The sequence below is a fragment of the Biomphalaria glabrata genome, chromosome 4, assembly GCF_947242115.1.
Source record: "Biomphalaria glabrata chromosome 4, xgBioGlab47.1, whole genome shotgun sequence".
Classification (NCBI taxonomy): domain Eukaryota; kingdom Metazoa; phylum Mollusca; class Gastropoda; family Planorbidae; genus Biomphalaria; species Biomphalaria glabrata.
The window spans coordinates 21,310,850-21,323,322 of record NC_074714.1 but is presented as its reverse complement, the minus strand read 5'-3'; the positions used below and the strand labels follow the sequence as shown (position 1 = coordinate 21,323,322).

Here is a 12,473-nt window from a genome sequence, read left to right as displayed (position 1 = left end):
TAATGCTGGAATGATTTTGATTCAGTTTACAACATTTAATCTCGAATGGCAATTATAGTTAAAAAAAAATAGTAGCTGCCCATAAAAAATGTTATAGGCCTACAATGTCAAATTAAAAAAAAAAAATATTTTTCCAATGGTCTAAGGCTAAGGCAACCCCTGGAAAATTGTCATTCGACCCCAAGAGATCACAACCCACAGGTTGAGAACCGACATGCAGCATGGTCAGAAGTAACGAGAGGCCATTGACTGTGACAGCCTGCGTCACGGTTTGGATAGATCTTTTTCACTCTTCTGTTAAAGAAAATTAAGGAAATTAATAACGCGGCTTATTTTCACGCTACAACTCTAGTGAATCTCCAGACTCAAGAATTCATCTAAGATTAGATTAGTCTACTATTAGTGAGTGTTACTGTCTAGTGTCTAGTAAAATCTTTTTTAATCTAGATATAGATTAATAGATCTATAAAGTCATTAGAATCTAGTCACTAGACTTAGATCTAAAAAAATATAGACTCTAGAACCGGATTATAGACTTGAATCGACTTGATCATGACTTGATGATCTCTAGTCTCTAGTGACTCTAGACTCTAGACCTAGATCTAGTGACTCTAGTCCTCTAGATTCAGATTGAGATTCTTAGACGACCTAGATATAGAATCCTAGATTTAGATTAGAATCATTAGTAAAGATAGAATAATCTTAGATTCTAAACTCACTAAAAGGCAGTTACTTGAGTTACTAAAGTAATTGTAAAGGACTAGATTCTAGCTAGAGTAGTTAAACATTCGGACACCTATAGCCATGCCAAAGGGGCATAGGCCCAAATTTGAAAGTTTCAATTAGTTTGACTTTGACAGCGCATTATTTTACAATGGTTCGACATAGAAAAGAAAATGACGTATCAAAATCTTCTTTAGTTAAAGGAGAATAACTTCAATAAGGATGACTACTTATATTTGTACCCCTAACCTCCCTTGTTATTATATTTAACTAATTTAAGGTCAAAGAGGCCATGTGATTTCATTTAATTCGGACAAATTTGACCCACATTATTTGATTCCGGACACCATAATTAGATAATTTATTTCTGACAGTCTCTATATTTAGGCATTAAAGGGAAACTCCGATAGTTTTTCAAATTTTAGTTATTGACATATTTAAATTCTGCGTAAAAAGTTGTAATAGTCTAATAGTAAACATTATATCATTTTTTATTTAAATGCTCGGAAAATTTTATATTTAATAAATTAGACAGAAAATTCTCCGCGCCCCCAAAAAAACGTGGTTCTGCGAGATGTTTTTAGTTTTTAAAAACGTGACGTCACAAGGGTGCTGGCTAAATTTAGATCTAGACCTATATAACCGATAAACTCTCTAGTCTAGATCTAGACCTATCAGATCGCATTTATTGTTACGCTTCACAGCTAGATCTAGTCTCCACGTTGATTTATAATCGGTCATTGTTTATAAATAATATTCTAGATCTAAACCTCTATTTCTACTTGAAGAAAATTAAATATTGTTTTTCAGCTTGTTGCAGTAGTTCCAATCACAAATACAAAGATAAAATCAGCAAGTATGCTGATACAGAAATTAGTGTCTCTTTTCATTTGTTTCCAAGAGATGAACTTGAATGAACTTTTAAAGGGAAAATGGGAAAAATTTATTCGCCTGAAGAGCAAATATTTTACAAAGGCATTAGCTAATTCCTGTTTATGCTCAAACCATTTTGAGAGAAGCTGTTTCAGCAACTTCATTTTCATTGCTGTGGAAATGGGATTTGAAAAAAATTGAAGTTTATACCAGGTGCAGTACCAACAATACATTGGATTTCCAGGCCAAAGAATTCAATTAATGATACTACTGAGACATTTAAAAAAAACTGAAGTTCATAAATATAAATGAATCAGATTTGTGAGCTAGAAATTTACTACGAATACTAGATCTACTATTAAATTTCTTATTTAATAAGTAGATCTATCGTCTACGAAACTCAATTCCAACTTTTTTTGAACTTGGGGGTGTGTCTCGCCGGCTGAGCCAGCGTCAAGCTCTCATCACTTTTTCCATGTCAACCAATGTTATTGAATGTTAGGTCAAAACGGCACAAAAAAATCATAACTTTCTTACTGTCAAACATACAGTCATAATTTATACACCATTAGAAATTTCTTTTAAAGTATTTTAATGATGTACTAACGAAATTTTTTTTTATCAAAGATAATTTTTTTTCCTCGTCCTCGTATAACTTGGCGCTTCCCTATCTATAGGATTTGAGTGCACCTTCGTGACGTCACACAGAAATTCAGTGAAAATCTGACTGTTTTGGATGCGCAGAAAAATTATGTCACAAAAACATCAATTACTAAGTTATTCTTGCAAATAAAAAAAAAAGAATAATATATTCATTATCTATAAATCAAAACACATATTATATCAAAAATTGTCAAAACCATCAGAGTTTCCCTTTAATAAACTTAGATTTTAATTCTAGATCTATATTAACATTAACTAAATTTTAAGATCCCCAATTATAGCCCCTCACATGAAATCATTAAGATGTTATCAAATTATGCATAAATACGAACACAAAAAAATAAAAATATGAACACACTTATTAGTGACTTATTCTACCAAAATTAGGTCACTGGGATAGTGACTTCTACACATATCTTTTAGACGTATTTTATGTTTGCATGATTAGATGTGTGTTGAATGTTTGGGGTTTGCATATTATATTAAGATGTTTGTTAAATGTTTGTGTTTTTTTTTTGTTGATTAATTTAATAAATTTCTAATACAGATGATCTTTTGTAGTATAGTACAGGTTAGGATAGCCATTCTTGCCTAACTGAATCCTCTATTGTCTCTCTATATAAATCTAGATCTATCTAGTAGGTCTAGATCTAAGCATTTAACTTCATTCAATGTACCAAGCTCACTCCAAACATTTGCCCATTTATTCTCTATTTAAAAAAAACAACAACAAACGAACAGATATAATATAAGATCCTTTTTATTGATTTCTAAAACTGGCTGTCAGAAATAAATTTTGGTAAGAAAATCGTAATTTAATTCGGACACCCTATTAATTTTTTTTTTTGTATGGAATTAGACATCTTGGCTTATAAATCAAATAAATCAGCTTCAAAAACAGAATAAATATTGCCGGGCTCATTAGTATAGACTTAGCCAATCAAAAAATAGTCTTAACTCTAGGAAGAGGTAAAGTCATCCGGGTAACATCTAGCCACTAGGAAAAACAACAACCTGACTAACAAATTTGAAATTCGTTTTTCTTACATAAAAAGACAGCTAAATGGAAGGAATTGGGTCAGAATCACTGGAAAATGGACAAGAACCATTATACAGCGTGCTAGTTTTATAATCAATATTAAAATAATTATTTAATGACCACAAAAACAGTGAATGTCCGAATTCATGTAATGTCCGAAATAAATAAACTACTATAAGTAAAGGCAGTAAATTTTGTAAAGGCTAGATCTAGATCTAGAGTAAAGTGCGAAGTTCGAGCGCATTAAGCCCGCTGGCAGCAATTTTCAAGTTTGGATTTTATAGCACCGTAATGGTCTAACCTATGAAAAAACTGATGGTATCTCTGAATTCCTCGTCCTTTTTTCTATAAAAATAGATTGGATTTGATGTATCACTAGGCTTAGTTAAAATTAAATACAAAGTCAAAGAGGTGTAGGGTAAGTATTGCCAAGCGTACTTTTCCTCGAGCGAATTTTTCCCCAGTTAGTAAGCTCGATCGGGTTGATGGAAGGTTCGAACAGATCAAAGAAAATCTATCTAAAAAATGTCATGTTTTAATATTTAATTTTCACTATAAAGTCATTTTCTTTTTACTCCAGCGCAAGAACACCATCCATTGCACCATTTCCCACCCTCCACAACTTCAATAGTCTCTTTGAGCTGATGAGCCATCAGACTTAAAAATAGCCTTAATCCCATTACCCATTTCCTTCACTACCGGGTAGTAAAAAAGAATAATTCCACACCTCCTGAGTTTGACCTCACCATGAACTTAACCTTTACAAGGAAAAGGAAATAGTATGTGTCGGAAGTAAAGAAAAAAGGTGCATGTGCAGTAGCAATATAGTAGTAATTTGGTAATCATTCAAATAAAAAAGTTATAGCAATAAAAAGTGAACTGTTCGAACCTCTTGTCAAATCGGGACTGCTCGAACTTCGCACTTTACTCTAGACTAGAGAATCTATACTATAAATAAATAAAGTCATTAGAATCTAGTTACTAGACTTAGATCTAAAAAAATATAACTCTGGATTATAGACTAGATCTAGAATTTTAATCTAGATTCTAAAGCTAAAGGCTAGTAGTAGATCTTAGATTTACTATTTAGTAACTAACATTTACTAGTTTTACTTTACTAAGTTTAAGACTCTAAGTAAACGTAAAGTAAAGCGCTATTCACATTGTCATCTGTGACATTCTTACCACACGAGCACAGCAGTCCAGACAGTGAGACACCAGTCATACTTCATACTAAATCTCATACTATGATTGATACTTTATAACTTTACTCATACTCAATCTTAAAGTAAATAAACAAAGTCGACTTATTGTCTTATTTTATTATATTTAGAATCTAGTAGTAGATCTAGATTCTAGATTAATTAGAATAGAATTAGAATACTATTATCTAGAGACAGAGTCAGAGGTGTTAAACTTTAATCACTTAAAATACTTTAAATTGACTTTTCATTATAGATTATTTATAGATGTAGTAATAAATACCGGTACTGTAATTGTAATAGTTAATAGTAGTAACTACTAGTTACTAGTACTACAATACATCATTATTAAATTTTAGATATTATATAATCTATTTAATGTACTTTAATTTCTAGATCCAGAGATGATAAATATAATAATAAAATAATTATATACTATAATTCTATAGTATCGAGTTATAATTATTATCTAAAATAATCTAGATCTTCATTATCTATCATCAGAAAACTCTGCAAAGGACAGTCCTAAGCCCTGCTGAAAAAGGAGGATGGTTGGGTGTAGGCCAGTGTAGGGCTAGCTGCCCTACTAGTCTCTACCATGTTGAAAAACCACCAGCTAATGAAAACCAAAAGATGCCATGGACCTCCAGCTAGAAGGTGTGTATGACACTGGTTGACAAAAGCCATTATTATCATCTGAAAGCTCACAGAAGACCATTAGAATGATTAGATCTTCTCCACCAGGACCATCACCACCATCAGTACTAAGGAGGATCTGAACTATGTACTAGACTAGAAAGTCAGTGCATGTGGCAGTAGGGATGAACAAGTTTAACCTTGCCATCCAAAGAATCAATGAATCAAGATAGATTGGTTCTCAGCAGAAGCAACTGATTTATGGTGAGCTATAGCATTACTCAGGACAGGGGCGTGAGGACGCTACACACACTCCTGATGAAGACAGCACAGAGTGTGTTTATTCACATTATTAGGCTTATTGGATTGGGAGGCATACAGCCCACGGGTTACATCTTCCTTTCATATAGAAGGAGGATAAACTTGGACATATTATAATGCATTGCTATGCTCCAATGAAGGATAGAGAAGAGGAGAAAATCTACTTCCGCAACAGATGCTTACTGTTATACCAGACAAACCAAAGAAAAACATAGACTTCAATGCAAGATTGTCAGTGACAGCAAAGAATATGGAAAGACATTGTGCTGTTTGTGAGGAGCACAATCCTTGCATTATTAAATCATTGCAATGTGATAAAATATGTCTTGGTGAACTGGCTGAGAAGGACACAATTATTACATCACTTCACTGTCATCTTGATAAACTGGTTGAGCAAGACATTTAAACCATGACATAACTTCATTGTGATAAACTACAGCTCTAAGATACATTTTAAGAATGAAGAGATTTTAAAGCTATCAATCCCAATTCAGCAATCCCTTGAATGTCATCATCTTCACTGATAACTAAGAAGTCTTATCATTCACCTTTTTAGCATCTTCAGTTTTATATCATCACATCCAACAAATCTGCATGTAAGTATAATCTTGGTATAATATATATATTACCATGATATATAATATAATATTATACATAATACTTTAAATTGGTTTTAGAATTATTATTTTTTTCTATACTTAAAATGATGCTGAATTAAGTCTAAAAATTAATATTTGACTTATTTTTGTTTGTCTGTTAATTAAAAAAATGCATTTGCAACAAAATTAAAAGTTAGAAGTTTTATGTAAAAGCTTCTTAAAGAAATAGTAAATTATAATACACTTGTTGAAACTAAAATCAATCTGAAGCTTTATTTTAATTACAAACATTTATATGGTTTATAGCTGTGTGATTTAAAACGGTCTAAAAGTATCAAGTTTTAAGTATAGATTTGGTAGTTATTTGTATTTTCACATACTTTTTAAACCGCTACATTCAAAAGTGGTAAAATAAAAGATTACAATTAATAAAACCAAATTGATTATTTTTTTAAATTTAAAGAACAAAATACCAAAAATTGTAGAAATACGAAGGACTCACTTTTTGTTGTTGGCAGGGGTGGAGGGAGGGATAAGTCAAAGTGATACTAAAATTAAGGTGCCTAAATTATGAAAGTGTTTATGTGTCAGGGGCGCATTTATGAAGCAGGTCTTTCCTAATCAAGTCAAAAGTTTATGTTGGACCAATTACAAAACACAGTTTTAAAAAAAAATGGTGGTCCCAGAGATCGAAAGATGGAAAAAGAGAGAGAGCGGGTGTGAAATTTCATTGTAACAGTTACTCTAATGCATGGACTTAAAAAGTATGTAAGATTGATCGTCAAAACATGGCCCATTTATTAAAATTTTAAAAAGGGATGTTCAGGAAAGATAGAGCAGGACGTGAGATTTCATTTTATGAAACAATAAATCAAAGGCTAAAAAAGTATGTTAGGTTTATCATTAAAATGAAGCCTGATTATTCAAATTAAAAAAAATCTAAAAACAATGTGATGGAACAGAGTGAGACAGAGAAGGAAATAGAGAGTGGGCTGTAAAATCTCATTGTAACGAATACGCTAATTCATGGGCTAAAAAGTAATTTAGGTTTATATTTTTTAAATGTTGCCCGTTAATTTCAATTAAAAAATAAAGAAGTGGGTATTTAGGCTATTTATTATTAATTTAAAGCCTGGAAACAAATCAACGGCGAAGCCGTTGTATACTGCAAGTGTATGTATGATGTTTTTTTTTTTACCTGAAAATAAAATCTAAATTTAGAATAGGGTTTAATTATTCTTTATTAAAACAAATGGGAAATAATCCTACCTTGAAAAAAAGCTATGGGTTCCGCTAAACTCTCAGAAAATGGGAAGTGTTCTGGTAAAGAAAAAGTTTGGGAACCAGCTTTACAGCATGCTTTAAAAATGCTGTGTATTTTGTGTTATGATTGATCCAAAACTCTGGCATTTAAAACGTCTAATTTTTTATAAGAAATTAAAAAAATAATTAAGTTTATTATTATAATTATGACAGTAATTGCACAATGCTAGTCTCCCAATAAGGACCATTACGATATTCAATGTCAGTATTCTTGTAATCTTAATGCATGGCAAAATGAAAATACATTATATTATGGGTTAATGCTATATTTATAATTTTGTATATTTAGTATTTTAAACTTTAAAAGCTGTTTAACTTTTATTCTTATGAGTAATGTAGCTGTTTCCTCACTAGGATGCATAAACCTACTAGGATTGTAGTACATGTTTGTTACTTCTGAATGTTCATTCAATAATGATTTGTTTATTATATTTTTTTTAGCATGATTCAATCTAAATAGTTTGATGTCTTCCCCATCTCCAAAATTATGATTGAAATTTTGTCTTTGTAAAAAAAGATGTAAATCTTTAAAAAGGGAGATAATGTGGCTAAAGCTAATAAATGAATTATTTTTCTTGATATATTTCTAGAGCTGGCTTCAACAGCTCACCTGTGCTTTTTTTTGTGTGTGTGTGTGTGTGTGTTCTCTCTCTCTCAAGCTTCTTATATGTCTAGGCCAAAAGGTGAGTTAATTTTAGTGTGAGTAAAATATTTCAGATTAAAAGTAATTAATTAGTTAGTCAAAAATTTGTGTAATGAAAACAAACAGCTATTATAATAAATGTCAGTGTTTAACAGGGATACACTTGTAGACAGTTTTGAAGTTTGATATCTGTGAGACTTTATTTTATTATATTTGTCTCTAAAATATGCATTTTTTTCACAGCCTTAGAATTGTATACTGTACACTGCAGTGGTATATAAATGTCTGTAGCAGGTGATGATAGTGGAGGTCCGAGAGCAATTGGCGCCAGGCTTGTGTCAGTACTGGGGCAAGCCCCCTGTGATATTCCTGTTTCAGTGTTACTTGTTAGTTTCATGTGAAAAAATCTTTATGAAAAATAATAGTTTGATGCTCTCACATCAATCACGTCTTCAGTTCCATATCGCTAGCCATTTGCTAATCATCATGACCTCTTCTTTTTCTTTTTTTTTTTTTTCCATTCATGGGTTGGGTCCTCACTATATTTGTGTGTTGGTTTGTCAGTTTCACTAAGTATTTTATATTCTTTTAAATTATTTTTTTAATCTGGCTACATTAATATCTATAATACACTTTTTAAATATTAATTTCTCTCTAAATTCTTCTTGTATGTCTAGGTCATAAAGATGATTAAATCTTGTTTGTCTACAGTTATAGAATTGTGTACTGTACACTGCAATAGTATAGATCTGTAAGTGGTTAAGAGTGTGGAGATTCACAAGCAATTGGTGGAAGGCTTGTGTCAGTTATGGGGCAAGCCCCCTTGATTCATGTTTCAGTGTTACTTGTTAGTTTCATGTCACTGTGAAAAGAACAAGACCTCTTCATTTGCTAGTATTAATTTCATTCAATTAAATATTTTTGTTTGTTTGTTTCAGTCTGCCATTTATAAGTGTTTTAATTTTTGAAGTACAAGCTACAATATAATTATATTGAAATTTCATTTTTATACTTAAATAAGAACAAAAAATGGGTGTATGATGGGAGCTCATCTGACCAGGACTTTGGTTGTAGAGGTGTAGTTACAGTTTGGGTAATCAAATCCCTCCATTTTCCCTGGTCAGCAGCTGTTTATGAAAAGATACACACAAAAAAAAAACACCTAAAAACCTAATTTGTCATGTTGAATTATTTGGGACTCTTTTTATCTCTTTCGTTATTGAATTTTGTTTTCTCCTCATGGTGGTGAATTATTTAGATTCTTAAAATATTTTTGATAGCATGCTATTTCTTTATTTGAAACAAAAAAAAAAAGATTGTAAAAGAATGTTGAAATTTGCAGTAGTTGTTAAACTAGTAATTTTTTTTTCTCAAGTACCTTAATATAATATATGGTCTCTTTATTTAAATGCTTGCATAGACATTTTTAAAAAATCTTAAAATCTACCTTTGCACATTTGTCACTCATTTCAAATAGAATCAGAGAAAATATATTGTTTGTGGTCATTTTTGCTTAGTTGTGATGCAAGTTTGTAAAAATAAGACTGAAGCACAAGCATTAAAATAATCACTGAAACTTTGTTGAGAACTTAGGCCCCACTAGTATCTGTGAATACTTTAAATTAAAGTAGTTAATAACAATCATCTTTAAGTCTGACAGTTCTTATGCACCTAGCTTAATGTATAAACTATATTTCCATAATATGGATCAACATTTTCTTGACAAGAGTGTTTGGGTTCTTGACATTGTCCAGATTTGATTGTGGTGGTGATACACTTAACTTACACTAGCAATTACTTTGGCCACTCTAGTTATGTGACACATACTTTTTCTTTTTCTAGCCAGCTGTACAAAGGATGTTTCATAGAAAAAAAAAGTATCCTGTTCTTTTTTTTTTTTTTTTTACTGCTCTGCACTGCCAGATAGGGATTTGATTATAGGATGAATCAAGATTGCTGCTATGTTGACTAATAAAAATTGTAAGTAGTCATCTATCTTCACTATGTTGTTTAGAAATCACTTTGCTTTTGAAACTAATGAGATAAAGAGATGTATACTGCTGTTGTAAAAACCATATATAATATATATATATATATGATGATATATATTTATATCTAGATGATCTGCTGTGATGACAAACACTATTCAGAGCTTCGGGTCTAAGGGAAAGCACATTTTGTGTTTATTGGATTCTGAGCTATGATATTGTTGTAATAGTTTTCAAGCTGAGCAGATTACCCCTACCCCATTCCCTTGTGGTCTCCAGCCACTAGCAAATGATGAAATTGGCTGTCATTGAGGCTATGATGTGCTACTTTGTGTTTGTCTGTGTTCAGTGTTTGTCAAGTGTTTATTTCTGTCATGTAGTGCATTAGACTCTGACATGTCTCTGATGCTATTTCCCTTTTTTTTTTCTTTCTTTCCCCAATGTCCATGTATTAACTGAAGTCATTAACATTTATCCAATGATGTAGTCGTAGCCTGTTTATTTTTTAGTGAACAGGTTAGGCATACTTACATTTTGGTAAAAGAGATGCTTTTAAAGTAGAAAATTTAGTTATTTATATATTAGACGATGTGAGGGACAGTGTTAATTATTTGGAGAGGAATGTTCTACTCAAATGTTACTTGCAAGGAAAAAAGGTTGAGATAAACAGTTATTTAGACATCATAAAATTTGAACTTTTAATACTGTGCTGAGCCAAGAGGTTGAGCTTACCTACCCCTGACATTGTCCTACAGTTAGTTGTTTTTGTCATAAGCAAGAAAAAGGAAATGTTAAAATGGAAGACTTGTAGACTGTTCTTAGAATATGGAAGAATACAGACTGAGCTCTAAACAATCTTCTTTTAGGACTTTTTTAAAAATCAATATCAAACAGATTATTATTGACTTAGTTTTTCCTAGTGGAGCATAAGGTTATAAATAGCTCTACACCATCTAGCAATTCTCCTAAGCTGGTTCCATGTTCATCCTGCCATCTTTGCCGCTTGGTCTACCGATCTTCTCCATGTTTGCTTTGGTCTACCGGCCTTTCTTTTCTCCTATGGGTTCCAATCTAGGGCCTGTTTTGCAATGTTTTCTGTGTCTTTCGCAATGTATGCCCAATCCATCACCATTTGAGCTTTCTTGTTTCTTGCAATTCATGTTTGCTGAGTTTTTTTTTCCACACATTGACTGTTGTTTGAAATTTTGGTAGGCTATCTAACATCAATTGTGTGACGCAAATATTTGTTAGGGAATGCTTGGAGCTTGTGCGTGTTGCTATTTACTATTCAAGTCAAGTATGTCAAATAATCCATGAATTTCACTAATTAAAAAAAAATACTAAAAGAAAGTGTGCCACAAAGAAAAGAATATTTATACAAAATTTGAAAAAAAAACACATTAAAGACATTAAATTCTTTGGCCATATTTTTTAATGTTTTAAATTCTCATATGATGCAAATGATGATGATTGATTTGAAGATAACAGCTGGTCCGTCTGGGTTTTAAGCATTCGGTCTTGAGGCCTTGAGTGCTTTCTTTTCAGGCGTTAGATCGCTGTAATGATCATCTTCGTGAACGGATATCTGATGCATCTTAAGCAGATCAAGTCATGTTACAGCTTTTAAGTATTTTTTTATATTGTCAATTCATCCCTGGGTCCTTCTGTAACTTGACAATGTAATGACTAATACTTTGTTATTGTCACCACTCAAATTTTTTATACTTTTTAGAACCCCTTACAACAACCCAGGATCCTGTCTTGCTCAAATGAATGCTAACTTTACAAATAAAATTGAATTATAGATTACACACCTTTTCACCTGTGTCACATATTTTCTGATTCTTTTATTTGACTCGTGATCAGTGCATATGATGATAAAAGGCGAATGGATTATGGCTTGATAAGAAATACCAGATAATGACAGCTGTTTGCTTTGTCATGTTCTGGTCTTCTGGTCGCTAATATGTCCACACCTTATATTCTGATGTTTATATTTTTCTCATTGTGTTAAATGTTTTTTTTTTTTTTTTTGTCAATGTTATTATTTTTTTTATAATTAGTAAATGAATTATCTATTATTTTTCTTCTTTCTTTAGATTTGACAGTTTTCATCTATTCTAATCTGAAACATTTATTTGCAAAGAGTTAATTTATTGGAGGTGAGTAGTTTCCTTAAGATTCAAATACTGCTCTGATGCATGGTAAAGATTTTGATCAATTTTGGAGTTCATTCTAGGCTTCAGATTCTGTTTTACCGATTCCTTATATTAAATTGAAAGTAGAAATCTCATTCGAAAAAAAAGTTGAATAAGAATATTTTTAAAAAAAGCATTAAATAAAAAAGATTTGATACTCTTTAAACTTCCCCTTGCCTGAACCTGTTTGTTAAATCTACATGATGGATTATACAGATGTATTGAGTCACTGCTGATTAACTAGCCACTGTGGTACATAAAAGAA

General features: G+C 31.5%; 2 long non-coding RNA genes across 2 annotated transcripts in view; both read left to right on the top strand.

The window, feature by feature from the left end:
• The first annotated feature begins 322 nt into the window (after window positions 1-322).
• On the top strand, window positions 323-8,516 carry LOC129926034 (uncharacterized). Its single transcript, XR_008777718.1, has 3 exons — window positions 323-402; window positions 5,005-6,053; window positions 7,970-8,516. It is a non-coding gene; the product is annotated as an uncharacterized LOC129926034 (long non-coding RNA).
• A 1,349-nt stretch (window positions 8,517-9,865) lies between these two features.
• Window positions 9,866-12,473, top strand: part of LOC106063075 (uncharacterized) — a 29,263-nt gene continuing 26,655 nt past the window's right edge. Inside the window, exons 1-2 of the long non-coding RNA XR_001216934.2 lie at window positions 9,866-10,002; window positions 12,110-12,172. This is a non-coding gene — a long non-coding RNA (uncharacterized LOC106063075). The remainder of the gene's footprint in view (window positions 10,003-12,109; window positions 12,173-12,473) is intronic.